The sequence below is a fragment of the Drosophila miranda genome (assembly GCF_003369915.1).
Source record: "Drosophila miranda strain MSH22 chromosome Y unlocalized genomic scaffold, D.miranda_PacBio2.1 Contig_Y1_pilon, whole genome shotgun sequence".
NCBI lineage: Eukaryota > Metazoa > Arthropoda > Insecta > Diptera > Drosophilidae > Drosophila > Drosophila miranda.
Window position 1 is genome coordinate 23,247,949 of NW_022881603.1, and position 19,983 is coordinate 23,267,931.

The 19,983-nt window shown below is 49.2% G+C and overlaps 1 pseudogene; it reads right to left on the reverse strand.

The window, feature by feature from the left end:
• Window positions 1-1,230: 1,230 nt before the first annotated feature.
• LOC117191007 lies at window positions 1,231-18,237 on the reverse strand (annotated as a pseudogene).
• Between the last annotated feature and the right edge of the window lie 1,746 nt (window positions 18,238-19,983).

Consider the following 19,983-nt stretch of genomic DNA (forward strand, 5'->3'; position numbering starts at 1 on the left):
AACGAGGGGGAACGTTGTGAGTTGCTGCGTACTCCGCAACTCTACGGTTATACCCGATACTAAGTCAGTATGGCTCTCCTCCGGCAGACGCCGCTAATATTAAACGACACGACATAGAGTGCGTGCGAGAGAGACAGAAAATCAGACTGAGCGTGACGTCGGGCGCTGCGTAGCCACTGAAAATTGATTTCTTGCTTTTGGCTACAAAAATAATCCGATCTGATCCAGATTCAGCAATCTGATAGATATGGTCATTATCTATGATTCTGCGTTTTTAGTTTTCTCGAATGTGCAAATGGGACGAAATTTCGAGATACACGTTTTATAGTAAGATCTAACAGGAGTGCGGATACCAAATTCGGTTACTCTAGCCTTAATAGTCTCTGAGATTTTTGAATATCCCCAGATTTTCGTCCTTTGCGGGGGCGGAAGAGAGGTGTGGCGAAATTTTGAAACAAACTCGTCTCGGTCCGATATATTAGGAGTGTGGATACCAAATTTGGTTGCTCTAGCTTTTGTAGTCTCTGAGATCTAGGCGCTAATGTTTTACTCTAAGCAAACCCGCCTATGCTACGTGTGTGTTAGAGAGAGACAGGGCGAGAAAAAATGAAATTGTTTTCTTGATGCTGGCTATAATAATAATACGATCCAATTCAGATTCCGCTGTCTTAAAGATATGGTCATTCTCTACAATTCTACATTTTTGGTTTTCTCATATCTTTAAAATTGTGGATGCCACAGATTTTCGTCCTTTGTGGGGGCGGAAAAGGGCGGGGCGAAGTTTTGAAATATTTTTGTAGCAGTGACATATCACAGAAGTCGGGATCCAAAACATCGTTGCTCTCGCTCTTATAGTCTTTGAGCACTAGGCGCTGAAGGGGACGGACAGACGGACAGACGGACGGACGGACAGACGGACAGACAGACATGGCTCAATCGACTCGGCTATTGATGCTGATCAAGAATATATATACTTTATGGGGTCGGAAACGATTCCTTCTGGACGTTACACACATCCACTTTTACCACAAATCTAATATACCCCAATACTCATTTTGAGTATCGGGTATAAAAATTGATTTACCGGCCCCTAACTTTGACTTCAACTACAGTTTTGGCCCCTGGCCAAACGTCCCTATCTTCGCTTCTGCAACTTTAACGCATTTATCACTATATTCCGGCGGACACTGGGGCGGAGGTTGGTCTGGTTTGGATTGGTCTTTAGGGGACTTAGAGCGTGTTCTACTTGGCAGCCTCGCCACTTCTGGCAGTCGCGTCGGGTCGCGAACGTGGGCGCCGCTTGGGCTGCAGCGAGTAGAGACGTCCGCTGTGGGCTCGGGTTTGGGGCTCGCTTTCCAAGCGCCATGTGCCAGCACCGCCACTGAAAAAGGGGACACAGAGAAGGGCACAGTGTGTTGGGTGAGCTAGCGAGGACATGATTCGAGGAATACTCACTTCATTTCCAGCTTGGCGAGTCGCTGCTTGATCTTGGCCTGGCTGGCCGTGTACTCGGCCAACAGTCGGGCCAGGCGCATATTGAGGTTTTCCACGGAGAGCTCCAACTTCTCGATGCCGCCCTCTATGCTGTCATGCACGCGCTGGGAGTCTGTATTGGAGATTGAGGGTTAGAGAATTCACAAGGATGGTTATGTAGAGCTCGTAACGCACCCGAAAATATCTGCTCGTCCAAGAGTCCATCCTTACGCAGCAGCTGGCAGCCGCGCTGGGTGAGGGTGGACCGGGCCTCGGGATAGTCGGCCAGCGTCTCCCACAGATCCCGCTTGGCCAGGCAGAACAGATCCGAGTAGCCCAGGGAGTGGACATTGGCGGTACGTCGGTCGCCCGTCCGATTGCCGGCAATCTCCAGAACGGACACCTCCCCGAAGACGGAGCCGGCGCCCAGGGTGGCCAACACTGTGATTCCATTGTCCCCACCACCGACAGCTTGCCCCGCTTCACGATGTACATCTCCTTGCCCACATCTCCCTTTCGACAGATGTAGTCGCCGGGGCTGAAGACCTGCAGCTTGAGCTTGAGCACGAGGGCCTCCAGTAGGCCTGGCTCCGTGTCGTGGAAGATGCGCACCTGTTTCAGCGTGTTCATGTGCACTTGGATGGCAATCTCCGCCTTCAGCTTGTCCGGCAGAGCGGCCAGCACTCGTTCCTCGTCCAGGGCGCCAGTCTGGGACCAGGTGTACGCAAACCAGCGGATCACCCGCGCCTCCAACTCATGACCCACGCGGCGGAAGGCCATGTACTGCTTCACGCCATCCATGCGGTCTGGAACTCGACGCGGGCCACATTCATATTGGAAATCATGGAACCGATGTTACCTGATAGAGGTATAAAGAAGAGCATTAAAGTGTTGTTTTATTCAGTCAATGATTAACCCGATAGCGATATAAAACCCGAAATTATCTTTGGACGTTGACATGCAATGACTGCATCTTTCAAGAGGCGATGCAGTTACTGCACCGTCAAGTGGCCCGTGTGACACCAGCAGAAGGCTGTTACGCGCGGATCCCAGGCAAAACGCAGCCCTCCTCCCGCCCAACCGACCGAGGGGCGCTGCCGCATGACGCGCGGTGCGTAGCCGAACCAAACGCGAACATGCAAGAAAGAGAGCTATTAGACTAACATTCGAGGAAAATTGGTACTAAACTTACGAAGAAACTAAGCATGCAATCAAAATACAAATACCACTACAGTTACTAATTAATAGAAAGGTGTCTAAGGATTAATAATTTAATAAGAGGAAGAGAATTAGTGTTGGATATAATATGGTAGAGGGAATTATAATCCGAGCATAAGACCCTAAACGGTTCGTGCAAGGAATAATTCGATCTAAAAAGTGGAAGGAACAACGGTATAAAATTTATAGTCAGTCTAATAGGAATCGTGAAGTTTATGCGGCTCAACAGATCAGGGCTGTCTATGTCACCCCTGATCAAGTTGTGCATAAATATCACACCAAGCATTTTTCTACGGTTAACTAAGGATGGGAGGTTTACTAATAGTAGTCTACTAGAGTAAGATGGGAGTCTTACACCCGCATCCCAGTTAGGGCCCCGCAGAGCAAAGAGTAAAAAGTTTTTCTGTACTGATTCTATACGGTCCTGGTGTACTTTGTACTGAGGGCACCATACACAGGAGCCGTATTCTAAGATCGGACGAACAAGCGAGGTATAGAGAGTCTTTGTTATATAGGGGTCGTCAAATTCCTTTGACCACCTCTTTATAAACCCAAGCACGTCAATGGCCTTATTTACCATGGCAGAAATGTGTTCGGAAAACTTTAACTTGGCGTCTAACATAACACCCAGATCATCCACCAGGGTAATTCTCTCAAGAGAACCACCAAATAGGGTGTAGGAAGCCAACAAAGGGCTAGAACGATGAAATGTCATAACTTTGCATTTCGAGGCATTAAGGTGTAACAAGTTTGCACAACACCATGACATCTTTCGGGACATCACTAGGAAGAAGCTCGTTTCTGAAAGCATTTCATGAAGGCAGTTTCATAACTGGTTCGTCAAGCGTTTCCCCGCTGGCATAACCCATACCCTATACCATGCAGCCATGCCACTTTTGGACTCCATTCCGGCACATGGGTAACATGGCACAATGGCGACTAATGGCGGCACTTCCGGTGGCCATGACAGACTGTTGTGGGAGTTGAATGGAGTGGAGTGGAGTGGTGATGGAAAAGTGTGGTGTGAAGGAGATGCCAGAGTGAGTCCTGCCCAAACGAACTCGACATTCATCATTGTAAGTAAATTTGTTTGCACAGTCAGGATGAGGTCGAGGAGAAGTTTGGCATCTGCTGGTGCTGCTGCTGGTGCCGCTGCTACAGAATGCTGCCCATCTCGGGACGGTAATGGCAGCGATAAGGGCAACGACAAAAATGATAAAAAGGCACGTTTGTTAAAAAGAAAGGGCGGGCGGAAGGCGACAGCAACAAATCAACCCAACAAACAAAACAAAACAAACTTGAACACAACTGAAGAGGACTGAGGAAAGGAAATAAGAACTGAAAGCGTAATGAATAATGTGGGACGGATGGATGGATGGTGGGATGGTTGAGTGGGGCATTGATGTCCCAGATGTCACTCTGGAACCAATTAAACGATCAGACGAAAGATTTGCGTAAACAACCCTCACCCGAAGGCAAACATAAACCGGACCCAACCATCTAAAAGGGTTCCCTCTTTCCTCTCTACCCTCTACCCTCGAACTCGGACTCACCCACAATGGTGGCAAAGATGAGGACCCCGGCGAGAAAGTCCGCCACCACAAACAAATACTCCACATCGTTCTCGGGAGTGGGTGTCTCTCCGATGGTCGTCAGCGTTAGAGTGGACCAGTAGAAGCTGTAGATGTACTGCCGCTGCAGTGTGTTGTTCCTCGTGTCATTCAGATTATAGACCCACGAGTCGGAGCTGAAGCCAATCTCGTAGCTGATGGCAAAGTACATGCAGGCGTTCCAGTGGATCAGCACCAGGATGGCCAGCACCACCTTGCAGATTCGGAAGGCATTCGGATAGCCGGTGGCCGTCTCCGTTCGGTCGAACCACTCCCAGAGGCGGTTGATGCGCAGCAGTCGATTCAGTCGCACAATCACCGGACACGGCAGGTACAAGCTGCTGCAAGTCTCCGGCGGCCACCAGATGTACGCCAAATCCGTGGGCATCATCGAGAGCACGTCCAGGTACCAGCCTTTCGTGTGGAAGTAGTTTCTTCGCAGCCGGAAGGCATCCCGTACGAGCAGACCCTGGTCCAGAAATCCTGCGGTAGACAAAGCAGACAATAGTTTAAGCTTAAGGCTTTCAGATGCGCCCCTCTCCTACATTCCAGCGCCACTGGCGGTTCCTCTTTTGTTTCAGTTGTGTGCCTTTTGCTAGCTTAATGCAGTGGCATATTTTACAGTTCTCTGGGCTTATAAGCCATGCTTCTGTACCTTAGTTGTACGATGTGAGGATACCCTGGGATAAGGCCAAGGCTATTTGAGATTAATGTATCGAAAGCCCGAACTTCTGGCATGATAGATGGCCTGATAGATTTCCATTGTCCTTAAGATACGACTAATACGGATTTGGAGAGTTGAAATTGATTTAGCAAGATACTATTTTCAGATATTTCTGAGTGTATTTCTAGTTCCAGTCTGCATTTCGATACCCCAATCCATGTGTGAGAACTTTCAAGGTTATCCATTTGCATATGTAACAATCAAAGAAACTTCGCTTCATCCCTTGAATATTCTTAACGCTGTCAGATCTGAAAATTTGCATAGTTAAATCTCAAACACGCACAGTGGCACACACATGGCGGCGACAGGTACAATGCACGGAGAGATGTCAGTTAACTTACCCTCGTGCATGTGAACAAGCGTATCCAGCAGATAGATGAAATCGCAGAGATAATCCAGAGTGTACCAAACCGCAGGAGCACTCTTATTGATCTCCCAGAAGACGGCACGACCCATTACGAATATGATGTTGTAGAGCACGGCCAGCGAGACCACAGCCAGCCACTGTAGATGCAGATGCAGATGCAATTTCAGTTGGTATTTGAGTTACAGTTGGGCTTACTTACCCTGTAATGGGACTGGAGTGTGGGGTCCACGGAGAGACGGTTGCAAAGGGCACTGCTGCCTCGAATTTCACTGGAGAGGGCCGCATCGTCCATCATGGGACAGCCCTTGCCAATCTTGTCCGTTTCGAGAACTTCTCCAGGAACCAGTCGGGCGGCATTGGTCGATTCCGTTTGGTCAGACGTTGCCGCAACGTTTGCAGGGTTCGCCTCAAAGCCGACGGTTTGCTCCGTTTGCTGGGCTCCTGTTCGGGGGAGGAATGAAAACGAAAGTTAAAGAAAGTTTATACGGTTGCTGCCAAATTGAAACGCTTTCGTGCTGGGTATATAGCGCTTTGGTGGCTCTCTTTTAACCGCATTAAAAGTTGGACAGCTTCCAAGTTTTGTGCTTAAATTTTGTTATTGTTGCCAACATTTGTGACGCAGACAAAGGAGACGGAACACCAAATATCTTCATGTGTAGTCTTTAAGGGGAGCCACTAGATTTCGCTTACGATTGCAGTCGAAAAGTAGCCAAATGATTATGATGGTAATATTCTATGGAAAACCCATCGCTGAATTTATACCACTTCCCACACACAGCTCTTGGGCTTGCGGGCATTAAAGGGATGTGATTGACAGGCTAATAAATGCTTATCAGACGCTGGAAGCGGTTAGTCCATTAAACCATCTCTTTCACTCTTCCAACGCGTAAAAAGGATGGAGCGCAAAAAAATATGACTCATTCGTCGCGTTGGCCCAGAGCAATGGCAAATGACAATGCAGTGCCACGCCTCCCGCTGTGTGTCTATGTTCTAACCCGAAGGTCACATACTCGTCGCACACACACAATAAAAGACATTACATGTTAATATACACTGAGGTAAACAAGCGTCGGAATATTAAGGAAATTGAAAATTCAATGCCTTAAACCGTTGTGTTTGTAGTGGGGCGGATCGAAGCTCAACTCTCCCACAACGCAATTGCTGTAGCCGTCATAAGAAATGAAAACCGTTATGTTTAGTGGTATATATATAATTATGTGTGTGTATTTGGTTGGACGGTCGCGCGGTAGATCGGCCGTCTGAAGCTGGGGTGAAATCGTAACTGCTTAACTCTATGCCTTATGGTGCTTTTTCTGCCGTGAGCGCCGTGTGGATCGTGGATTGTGGATCCGAGCGCCCCTCCGAGCGCGCGAGAGCGAGTTGGGACCGGGGCGCACGGAGTTGGCACAGTGCGCGGAAATTGTTTACGGCTGGCCTGAACATCCTTCCCCCCTCTTGCAGGATTGCAAAGTATAATGGGGTGGCCTATGGCTGGGCGTACGCCCCGGACCCGATTCATCCCAAAAAAGGCGCTCTGGACTTGACAAGGACGTCGACTCAGTGTCGCTTCACGGTCGGATAGGCGTGAGGATGCGCAAAACGGGGGTTGCTCTTGAGGAATCTGTGGATGGCACCGTGGTTCCTACGACGGGGCGGCTCGCGGGGAGACGAGTGTGTCGTTCGTCGTGAGCCGATGTAGATGGCGACGGTACAGTCGCGGCTGAGCGGGCTGGACGACGAGGGCGGCGTTTTGCAAGGTTCGATTTAGATGGCGACGATGCTCCCGAGGCTGAGCGGGCCGGACGACGAGACGTGGGTACGTGGAGTAGCGTGTGGTTGTTTTTGCCGGAGTGTTGGTGAGCCAGGCAGTTCCCGCAATACTGGTTGATAAGGACAGCTCGGAGTTTCTCTTCGGGGCTCAGGAGAAGAAATTGGTGGTAGGTCCGTAGCGGATGGACTCCTTGGCAGATTCGGCAACGGTAGGAGCCAATTTCCCGAGCACGTCGGTTCTCCCTGGTGCGGAGAACTAAATTGAAATAAAGGCGTCGAAGACACATTAGTAACGATCTTGGAACGGGTGAGAGGCACATTTAAACATTGGAAATTGCCGCCCGGTTACATAGTCTGGTGAGGCTATGTTGATCTAAGGACGGATTCACCTTCGAGTTCAGGCTTGAATTCGGACCGGAGCGTAGAGCTTTCATACAGTGCATATTTTGGAAATATTTCCGTCGGTCAGGAGACCGTTCGAGAACTTCTGCGGAGGGAGCTGGAAGGAAATTGCTGTCGTAAAAAGACCCCGGTCTTCTACCAGTGTGATAGGTCGTCTGGAAATTTGACTCGAGAACGATGAGATTTGATTCATCACCTGAGGCACTGGACCTGTGAGTACCCAGCCGAAAATGGTCTCCTGCCCGAGGAGAGAGCCACAGATGTTGGTCAGTGAGCCACTTAACTGAATGGACGGAAGGATATCCGCTCCAATCAGGATATCTATTTGTGAACTCTCATAGAAGGTTGGATCCGCCCATGAGAGGTCTCTCAAGAACCCTTGCGAGATCGGATGCGATGGAATATTCGCGGCCAATTCCGGAATAACGTAGGCTGTGTCATTTAGTTGTAAGCCCGGCTTAGTCGGAGAACGGATGAAAAAACTGCAGAGCTTCTTTGACTGAGCGGATACGGCATTATTTAGGCCGGAGACCTGTGCCTGGATACGTTGGAATGGCAATTTGATCATGTCCACAAGACGTTCTGTAATGAACGTCGCCTCTGAGCCAGAGTCGATCAGAGCGCGGGCGTGGAAAGTTTTTCCCAGGTGGCAAATATTAACGATGGCCGTGCCTAGGAGGACAGCACTCGTGCCGGAGGCGAAATATGACTGAACGTTTGGCTGGGCTTCGGACGAACTTGGATTTTGTACGATTGGTACTCGTAGATGTAGCTCGGGCCACGCTGAGGAATTTTGTGCCGTTGTGGAAATCGCCTCGCTGGAGTTTGCTGGATTGCTACGGTGCAGAAGCGTATGGTGCCGGTCTCCACAAATTATGCAATTGTGGGCGCTTTGGAATGCTCGTGTCTGGTGGCCCCTTGCAAAGCAGTTCAAACAAAGCTGCTTTTGCTTAATGTAGTCGGAGCGAGCGCCAGCGGGCATTTGAAGGAAGTAAGGGCATAACCGGATTGGATGATACTCTTTGGAGCAGAGATCACACGTGCTCCTCGTTTGATTCACTGTGGTCTCGAACGAGTGGGCACTCCTAGGATAAGGACTTCCTTGAGACCGAAACGGATTGCTTCTCGAATTGTCTGCAGTGCGTATGCTCGCCCTGGAGTGGGCCTGAGTCTCCATGCCTGGATGGTCGTCCTCGGTCACTTCGAGAGACAGGTACCGCTCCGCCAGGAACTTGTTCATGGCGTGCCAGGTGGGAATTTCGGACTTGTGCGTCACGGATTGCTCCCAAAGCTCTAAGGTCGTCTTTGGCAGCTTAGCGGAAATGAGCTACACTAAAACTCCGTCAGCGAAAACGCTGTCTGTGGAGACCTCGGAATGGGTGAGTGTCGTGAGGCACTTGTGGACGGCCCTCTGGAGCTCTTTTAGCGCTGCTGCTGACTCGGTACGGATTTGGGGCAGACTGAAAAGGATCTTCAGCTGGGCCTTGAGTATCAGCCTCTTGTTTTGGAAACGCTCACGGAGGGCGTTCCATGCGGACGCGAAACCCTCGTTCGTAAGTGGAGCCTGTGCCACTATATCGTGGGCTTCACCGCTGGTCTTTTTGTTGAGGTGGAACAGTTTTTCCACTGGAGCCAACCTTGTGTTTTCTATGTAGATGGCGGTGAACAGGTCTCGGAACGTGGGCCACTGCTGGTAGTCCCCACTGAAAACTTCAGTGTCACATGGAGGGAGGCGGCAACCGCCGGAAGTCGGCACGGAACGGCCAGTTGCGGCGTGTGAGGGACAGTCGGGGGCTCGAGCTGATCGTTCAGTTCGGCCAGGCATTGCGGGTAGACCGCGTAGCAGTCATCGTACATCTCTTGGACATAAGCTACACCCTCTGGGTCCTCTTCCGCCATCGTCACCGAACAGGCCGCGAACTCCGCGTCCACCTTTACCCACAGGCTTCGGAGTTGTTCTCGATGGACTTGGGAGAGCGAGCGGGTTGGTGTGCTAGCATCTGGAGCGCTGAGCTTCTGGTCGAAGCGGGTCATTCTGCTTGCGGCCAAGGCAAACTTAGACTGTGCGGAACTGGCGGCCATAGTGCTAGGAGCCGTGCGAGGGACTCCCGAGGGGAGCAACAAATCCTCGAAGGCATGTGGTGCGTGAGCCCTGGACGTGGTCGGACCTCGCTCAGCTGGGGCCGGACGGGAAGATGTGGGCGTAGTGGCTGAGCCGTTGGAGCTGGGGGGATGGGTCAAACTCAGCGAACTCACCCGCTTAAACTGCTTGCGAGATTTCTTCTCAACAGTGGGCATGTTTTGCTGATGGATCTGCGATAACGCGTAGTAGAGTCGCAAAGGTAGGTGAGCGGAAGGTAAGGTTAGGTTGACCCGGACGGCCTCAGAGGGGGCCCCACATAGGCCAGTATGGCCCTTAGTTGTCCGGATAGGGGGGGGGGGGGGGGGGGGGTATGAACCGTCGCGGCAGTGTTTAGTGGGTTTTGAAGTCCTCGAGGATCGAGGTATTTTTCGCATAGGCCAGTAGTTGCTGTGGCGTCCTCTTGGAGGCATCCAGGTATCTCCTCCTTGCCCTTAAGAGAGCAGGACAGTTGCAGATGAGATGTTCTAGGGTTTCGGTTGCCCCAGGTTCGTCACATTTCCTACACCTGTCTCTGTTTGTGATTCCTAGCTTTGTCGCATGCGCCGCAGCCAGGCAGTGTCCCGTTAATATTCCCACTAATAATCTGCAGTCCTTCCGTGGTAGGTGCAGCAGGTAGTGGCTGAGTTTGTCATTGCGTTCCTTGCACATGATTTTCGAGGTTCTGCAGGCGGTGGTACTCCTCCACCTACATTCGGTTTGTGATCCGGCCTGCTTTTCTAGATCGCTTTGCAGCGTTCTGAGGGAGACAGGCGTATTCGCCAGCCCGACGCCTTCCTTAGCTAGTACGTCCGCCGTCTCGTTCCCTTCGATGCCCTGGTGGCTGGGAATCCAGTAGATCCGCACTGACTTTGTCGTGCTTAGGGTATCTAGTGCCTCCCTGCTCGCCAAGACATTTCTGGAACTGACTGCGGACGACTGCATGGAGCTTATCGCCGCTTGGCTGTCGACGAATAGGTTGACCGCATCGTGTGCTCTTTCAGTGAGAAGAGCGACTTCTGCTGCTTTCCTGATGGCAAAAACCTCTGCCTGGAATATGCTACAATGGTCCGGTAGCTTATATGACAGCCTTATCTCAGGGTCTGTACAGTATAGGCCCGCTCCTACTCCTCCGTCCATCTTGGAGCCGTCCGTATATATATTGAGGTGCTCCGTTTGGTCTCTTCCGATTTTCCAGTCTTCAGGTCCCAAGGATGCAGTTGTTTTTACGTCGAGGCATGTTTGGGGGGTCATGTAATCAGTTGATCTGTTCATTTCCCTTCCAATTGAACTATGCCCGTATTCTTGTGGCGACATATTTCATGAAGCGATGAGGCGTTGTGCTGCCTTTCCTGCAGTCAGACGGGCGTGGATGTCTAGGGGTTCGATTCCAAGTAGGGTTTCGAGTGCTTTTGTTGGGGTTGACCTCAGCGCTCCTGTAATACAGAGCAAAGCCTGTCGCTGAGTCCTTTCCATAAGCTTATGATACGTTTTATTTCCAGTAGCTTGCCACCACACTAAGACTCCATACAGCAGAGTTGGTCGCACCACCGAGATGTAAATCCAATGCATCAGAGCCGGAGATAGGCCCCATGTGCTGCTGAGCATCTTCTTGGATGCATAAAGCGCAATGGTGGCCTTCTTCACCCTTTCCAATACATTGGGTTTCCATGCCAGTTTACTATCCAGTACTGTGCCCAGGTATTTGACTTGTGTTTTTGGGGTTAGCCTAGTTTGATTGATCTTCGGGGGGGTCCATATCGGTACCTTGTACTTCTTGGTAAAGAGGATGAGGTCCGTCTTGTCCGCGCTGATACTGAGTCCTACTTCTTCCGCCCACTCGCGTATCTCCCTGAGTGTTCGTTGCATTAGTAAGCTGAGGGTCGATGGGCAAACACCCGTAATAAGTATGCTTATGTCGTCCGCATAAGCTGTTATTATTGGGGCCTTCCTTTCGTATCTCTTGATGAGGTCGTCGACCACCAGATTCCACAGGAGGGGCGACAGGACTCCACCCTGGGGTGTGCCTCTGTGTGCCTCTTTCACCATGGAAGCGGTGCCCCACTCTGATTGCACCCGTCTGCAACCTAGGAGGTTCCTTATCCACAGGTTGATTGCTGGGTGTGTATTAGTTGCTACCAGGCAATTTGTTATTGCTTCCGTAGCCACGTTGTTGAATGCTCCGGAGATGTCCACGAATACTCCCAGTGCATACTTTTTATTGTGAAGGGCTTTCTCAATGGTAGCTACTACCGAATGTAGTGCGGTCTCCACCGATTTCCCTTTAGTATAGGCATGCTGGTTGGTTGACATCAGTCCCCCTACCTCATTTCTGATGTGTAAGCCCAGCAGCTTTTCTAGCGTTTTTAATATAAAGGAGGTAAGGCTTATCGGTCTATAGTCCTTGGGACTCGCATGGCTGCACTTTCCTGCCTTTGGGAGGAAGACAACTCTCGAGGTTCTCCATTGGATAGGGATATAGCCAGTACTTATACAAGCTGTGAATATTGCGGAGAGCCATGGGGTAATCGCCTCTTTGGTCACCTGCATCATGGCTGGGAATATCCCGTCAAGTCCTGGTGCTTTTGTGCCCGCAAAGGAGTCTATTGCCCAGTGGATTCGCTTGGTGGTTAACAAATCTGTTGTGGGGTGTTGTTCCTCGGTTGCTAGGTCCTGGTGCTCTTTGGCATCAGCGACCTCGGTGCAACCAGGGAAAGGTTCCTCCATTAGTGCTGTTAGGGCTTCGTCACTGCCCTCTGTCCACTGTCCGTCATCTAGCTTTAATTGGCTTTGTATGGTAGGCTGCTTAGAGAGCAGCTTCCGTAGCCGTGCGGTTTCTGGTACTTTCTCGATGTTGGAGCAGAAGGTCCTCCACGAGTTCCGTTGTGCTTTACGTATTTCCTTCTTGTAGCTCCTGAGTAGGAGTCTGTATTCCTCATAGACGCTCCCTTCGTTCGCTTGTTTGGCGATCTTAAAGAATTCCTTGAGGTTGTCCCTTTGAAGAGAGAGATCCCGGCTCCACCAGAGTGGCTTGGACCTCTTCTTCGTCCTCGAGGGTTTGCACGATGTGTGGTAGGCGTCCAGCAACGCGTTGGATAGGGTCTCTACAGACTTCTCTATGTCCTCCGCGGATTTCACTGTGCCCGGACTCGCGAGCTTCGAAGTAACTGTCTTTTTAAACTTTTCCCAGTTTGTATTCCGGGGGTTTCTATAGACTTTTACCTTCGAAGAATTTTTGAAGTCGCACTTAAACTGAATGTACTTGTGATCTGAGAAGGAGGGTCTTTCAAGGACCCTCCAGCTAGATACCGTAGTACTGTTTCCCGTTGCTAGTGTTAGGTCTAGCACGTTGGATGAAGTCGGACCCACGAAGGTGTGCTCCTCCCCGACGTTTGCTATATATAGATTAGTATAAAGTATAAAGTCTAAGAGTGACTCACCTCTATCATTGATGTCGGTGCTTCCCCACACATTGTGGGGACGAGTTGATAGTTTTTGGTGCCGGCTTCTGTCACCAGGCTCCTGAGTTCGTCGGGTGGTGCGGGTCTGTCGTGAGCCATGTAGCAGGAAGCCACCAGAAGGCGCTTTTCCTTGCTTTCCAGCATCACAACCGTCAGGTCATCCGTGCTGTAATGAGACATAAGGTAAGCATGGATTCCCTTTCGTACGAGTACGACGGTTCTGTTCCTGCTTACCGATGTTGCGTAGAACAGGTTGTGATTTGAGGACTTTAGTCCGGCCACTGAATTGCCTGTAGCAATCCAGGGCTCCTGGACTAGAGCTATGTCGGCGAGCCCTTGCTCCATGGCGATGAGGAGCTCCGCCGACGCTACCTTGCTTTTATGCAAGTTTAGCTGCAGCACACTCAGCATGGGTGGCTGGCTCACTTGCATCCGACGGGTTGACTACTAACGTCAGGTCACCGTCTTCCTCGTCTTCGTCCTCAAGCGCAAGACCCTGGGCGGCCTCCACGATGGACTCGAGACCTAAGTCCTTTTCCACCTCGCCTACCTGCAGGGTATGCGCGTCCTTGTCCTCAGGGTGGCGCTTTTTGAGGCGCAGGTAGACGCTACCCATGCCCCACGCCATCTTCCCGAACTTGGGATACAGCAGATCCTCTGCCTCCTTGTTTATTTGAAGGATCACACATTGGCCCCCCTCGTTGGGTAGTGGGCTACCAATGTGTAGGATCCTCCAATCGGTCGATGGCACGTCCGCGTTTTGCCGCTGAAGGAGCTTCAGCGCTCGGTCTCCCTGGATTGTGATGGGGAAGAGTACCTTCGCCTTAGGCTTGGACGGGATAAGCTCCCGGTCCACAACCTCCAGCTTGGCCCCCTCCCACATCGCCTCCAGTTGGCAGACCGTACGCGTCAGCCACCTTAGGGTTGGATCGTCGTTGCACTTTAGGATCTTAACCCCATTTAGCCACCCAGCACCATCGAACGTGGGCATAGGGGCCGCGGGGTCTTCTTCCATGTGTGCAAACAGTGCGTCGACGAGACGCGCGTGCACAAGCTTCCACTGTGCCGCTGACATCTTGCCGTTTTCCTCGCTCCGGTCGATGAGTGCCACGATCAAATGTCGTTTGGTCACATCGCTGACCTTCGCGTTCGATTTCGATGGCTTCTTGGCCACTTTCGGTGGAGGGGCTGCACTCTTGGGCCCGCGTTGCCGCTTGCTCGCCGGAGTGTCTTTAATGGCACTCTCAGTCGAGCGTTGCCTCTTGGTGGCCATCATCTCCTCCACCTTATTGGCATATTCGCCATTCGACGCCCTCATCTGTGGCATCTGGGCGTAATGTAGTCGGCCCTCCTCTACTCGCTGCTCGGCCCAGGCTAGCTTGACCTTCTCCTCCTGGCAGATGTCTACTTTACCTTGCAGCCGGCTTTTGATATTGAGGGCCGCTTTGTATTGTGCTTTGGCCTTCATCCCCTCCTTGGAACGCTTCGGCCCTTCCCTACGCAGGGAGCTGGTGCCTGGTTCCGGGGAGCGGAGAAGGCTCTCTTCCTCCGTCCTGTTCATAGAGAGCACGCTCTCCAGATCCGTGTCTGTGTCGACTACGGCATCTGTGCGGCTCAACTTGCAGGCTGCGGAGTGAGTTGTTTTTGTTGTTGTTGTTGTGGCAGTAGCTTTACAACTGACTTGGCCTGCTCCCGCCAAGTCTGAGGTGTGACCGCTGGCGACACGCAGAGAGGATTGCTCCTCCCCGGGCCCGCCGGGGGTAGCAGTCACGCTTCCCACCGACGTTTGGGTTGACATCCCAACCCGTGCTTTATCCTTCTTCGCCTCCATATTTGGCCCGAGGGTCCATACTGGTTAATATTTTTCGGGGGGACCACCCCCTAGCGTTTTAGGCCTGACCGCCAGGCACCTCTAGCCATGGCCCTGGTTCGGTTCCCCGACTTTGAATCGGGAAGACGCCGGACCATAGCCTTAGCTAGACACTGCATTACCCCGGACAGAGCAAGCGACAGTGCATTACCCTTGTCCCGGGTAATGCAGTGTCCATTGCCCAGCCGGCACCCTCGCGGAGGGTTCAGCTAGAGGATTTTCGCCAGCCTAGGTGAGCGGAAATGGCGACGTGGAATTTCAGAACTACGAACCGTGGGATGTGGTTTTGGTGGAATTTATTGCGAGTATTTAAATTATGGAAATAGTACACCGTGGCCGGAATATATAGATATGAATACTACGATTAAACTACGGTTGAAAAAAAATATACTCTCGAAATGCAGGGTAGCGCGTCACTTGGCGTTCCGTTACAGTCAAGCGCGGCACCGAAAAATATTCTCCCAACAACTACAACGCAGGCAAACGGTGGAGAAGCGAAAGCGAAAAGAAAAACGACGAGGGGAACGTTGTGAGTTGCTGCGGACACCGCAACTCTACAGTTATACCCGATACTAAGTCAGTATGGGTCCCCTCCGGCAGACGCCGCTAATATTAAACGACACGACAAAGAGTGCGTGCGAGAGAGACAGAAAATCAGTCTGAGCGTGACGTCGGGCGCTGCGCGGCCACTGCAAAATGATTTCTTGCTTTTGGCTACAAAAATGATCCGATCTGATCCAGATTCAGCAATCTGATAGATATGGTCATTATTTATGATTCTGCGTTTTTAGTTTTCTCGAATCTGCAATATTGTGGATGCAACAGATTTTAGTCCTTTGTGGGTGCGGAAGGGGGTGGGGCGAAATTTTGAGATACACGTTTTATAGTAAAATCTAACAGGAGTGCGGATACCAAATTTTGTTACTCTAGCCTTAATAGTCTCTGAGATTTTTGAATATCTCCAGATTTTAGTCCTTTTCGGGGGCGGAAGGGGTGTGGCGAAATTTTGAAACAAACTCGTCTCGGTCCGATATATTAGGAGTGTGGATACCAAATTTGGTTGCTCTAGCTTTTGTAGTCTCTGAGATCTAGGCGCTAATGTTTTACTCTAAGCAAAGCCGCCTATGCTACGTGTGTGTTAGAGAGAGACAGGGCGAGAAAAAATGAAATTGTTTTCTTGATGCTGGCTATAATAATAACACGATCCAATTCAGATTCTGCAATCTAAAAGGTATGGTCATTCTCTACGATTCTGCGTTTTTGGTTTTCTCATATCTTAAAAATTGTGGATGCCACAGATTATCGTCCTTTGTGGGGGCGGAAGTGGGCGGGGCGAAGTTTTGAAATATTTTTGTAGCAGTGACATATCACAGAAGTCTGGATCCAAAACATCTTTGCTCTAGCTCTTATAGTCTTTGAGCACTAGGCGATGAAGGGGACGGACAGACGGACAGACGGACGGACGGACAGACAGACATGGCTCAATCGACTCGGCTATTGATGCTGATCAAGAATATATATACTTTATGGGGTCGGAAACGATTCCTTCTGACGTTACACACATCCATTTTCACCACAAATCTAATATACCCCAATACTCATTTTGAGTATCGGGTATAAAAAACGAAAAGAATGCACCGCTGCTGCTGCTTGTATGTGTGTATGTATGGCTGTAAGTGCTATGTACCGCGGCTTGGGTTGAAGAGATGTCAAACAACGGGTAAGACGGTGGATAACCGTTTTATATACAATATGTATATTATATAGATGTGCAAGAATATGCTAATTTAAAATGCGTACGTATAGATATGTAAGATAAATACATACATATGTATGTGCAGTATGTATGGATCGTTATTTTGTTGGTAGTATAATTAGTTAAATAAGGAGGCGCAGTGATTTGTTATTTTATTTCCTTATAAAACCGACAAACTATGGAACGTTGACCATGCACGGAATAAACCACAAAAATAATTGGAAGAATATGCCTTTATGTTTGTTGCCAGCCGCTTGGATTGCGTTGCGATGTGTACATACATGTATGTATGTATGTATGTTAGCAACGAAAGCTCAGCTGGTAGCTGGAGAGGTAAGAATATTATTTACACTGGATGGGAAGCTGAACGCAGGAGTTAGCTCGGATCAAATTAAACCTTTGGAGAAGTAGGAAGCCACAACCGTTGGCAGAACGAAGTATGGTTTAATTTGGAGCTAGAGCGAGAAATAAATACATACATATGTACATATGCCACGGGAACTCGGACTGGGATGGAAAACTCGCACAAAATCACTGCACTGTTGTTAGGCACAATCGAAGAGTACTTATCTTGAACTTGGAGCGATCCGCCGATGCTGGCTGGGGTGAGCTTCTCCTTATGGGGAAGGCGAAGATCCGGCTCGAAGGAACAATGGTTGTAGTGGGGCGGATCGAAGCTCAACTCTCCCACAACGCAATTGCTGTAGCCGTCATAAGAAATGAAAACCGTTATGTTTAGTGGTATATATAAAATTATGTGTGTGTATTTGGTTGGATGGTCGCGCGGTAGATCGGCCGTCTGAAGCGGGGGTGAAATCGTAACTGCTTAACTCTATGCCTTATGGTGCTTTTTCTGCCGTGAGCGCCGTGTGGATCGTGGATAGTGGATCCGAGCGCCCCTCCGAGCGCGTGAGAGCGAGTTGGGACCGGGGCGCACGGAGTTGGCACAGTGCGCGGAAATTGTTTACGGCTGGCCTGAACACGTTGTAAGGCAACAAAAGTCTTTATTGAACAATATTTAATTATATTTATTTTTGTCACGTTCCAGTATTTAAACGTCTAGAAGCCGGACAGCCATGGAGTTAGCAGGTAGAGTGTATAGGGAATGTAATACGATTACAAAGATTGGGACAATACATCGAGTGTACATCGCTCAAAAAGGGATGTACACTTGTATGTCTCGTAAATAGATAAAGAAAGTAAACTATGTTAGTGCCTAACGAAACTGCCCTCTAAGAAATATTTTACTGTATTTCTTTGGGAGAATATTCTTGAGAATATTCGATTCCAATACTTTTTTTTCGATTTCTGCACACCTGTTGATTCTTTTCTCTCAGTGTAATCATCTTTACATACACATAAACACACACACGTATTTTCATGCTGTTTTACCGCATCTGTTTGCTGGCCCGTTATGGCTGCTATATACAATGATTGCACCATGGCTTTGACTTTAAAATGTCGCATACAAATAGCGGGAGCCTCCTCTTCTTCGTCTTCGTCTGCGCCTTCTCTTTCTTCTTCGTTGTATTTTATCACAATTCACTTCCACTTTTAGTACTTCCCCTTCTAGTACTTCCACTTTCAGCACTTCCACTTTGATTGTTCTCCAAATTTAGCCTAAAGCAACAACAAAAACAACGTTGATAACAGTGAAAACAGCCATTAAAGCCGTTAGTTTTTGGGCAGAAGCTGCGCGCATGCGCATATCGACGTCAAGCTGTTTTTATACCCGATACTCAAAATGAGTATTGAGGTATATTAGATTTGTGGTAAAAGTGGATGTGTGTAACGTCCAGAAGGAATCGTTTCCGACCCCATAAAGTATATACATATATTCTTGATCAGCATCAATAGCCGAGTCGATTGAGCCATGTCTGTCTGTCCGTTCGTCTGTCCGTCCCCTTCAGCGCCTAATGCTCAAAGACTATAAGAGCTAGAGCAACGATGTTGTGAATCCAGACTTCTGTGATATGTCACTGCTACAAAAATATTTCAAAACTTTGCCCCGCCCACTTCCGCCCCCACAAAGGGCGAAAATTTGTGGCATCCACAATTTTAAAGATACGAGAAAACCAAAAACGCAGAATCGTAGAGAATGACCATATCTTTTAGACTGCGGAATCTGAATTGGATCGTATTATTATTATAGCCAGCATCAAGAAAACAATTTCATTTTTTCTCGCCCTGTCTCTCTCTAACACACACGTAGCCTAGATCTCAGAGACTATAAAAGCTAGAGCAACCAAATTTGGTATCCACACTCCTGTGATATCAGACCTTGACCGTTTCGTGTCCAAATTTCGCCACACCCCCTTCCGCCCCTGCAAAGGACGAAAATCTGGGACATCCACAAATCTCAGAGGAGAGGATAATTTATAATATAATATTATAAAATATCAAACACGTCAGCTAAAGCGTTCGGTAAACAATCGACAATCGACAAGTGGATTTCCATATTGATGAGGGTCTCTCATCCATAGCGGAGGGCAACTGTAAAACAAAGGAGCGGACAAAACACAGCCAGAACAAAGCAGTACAAAGCAGAACAAAGCAGTACAGATCAGTACAGTCAGGAGTTTCGTGCGGAAGAGGGAGACAACCGCAACCTCTCCTCGCTCCACCCTACCCTCGACAGGCATCAGAGTTTATGGCCATTCAATCTGCACCGCAATTTGCATAATTTCCCACGTTACCGTCCAAATCACAATCAAATAAATAACAAACTACCCAAACCATTGGAGCAGTCCGAGTAGTTTGTTTTTCGCCCATTGCGAGTATCAATAACCAATAAGTGATAACGTGAAAGGGTAAACCTTCGAATCAATCGAGTGATAAGATACTATAAGTTTTTCTTCGTCCATTAGAATGTTTTTCCCCTAAAGTAACAATCAAAATTTGAAAGGGGATCCATGTGGCCAAACGGCTTTTTCTGGTTTAATGGAACAGCAGTCCTCGATATCCCTGCCTGGCCATAGCTGCTTACCAATACTGTTTGAACGATAAACGTTTTCATGGCGTCAGCTTACAACTTTTTAAGTGTTCATTCCCTCAATTAGAGTCCAGGTACCAAAAGGTCCACCAACAACGTCCACAAATACCAGTAATCATGCGATTTGGTATTTTCCAACTGTTTTTTATGGTCCAAAAGCCGCTTAGTGTTTACTTCTTAAAAATATACTATCAGATTTCCAGAAGTGTTCAAAAATTTAT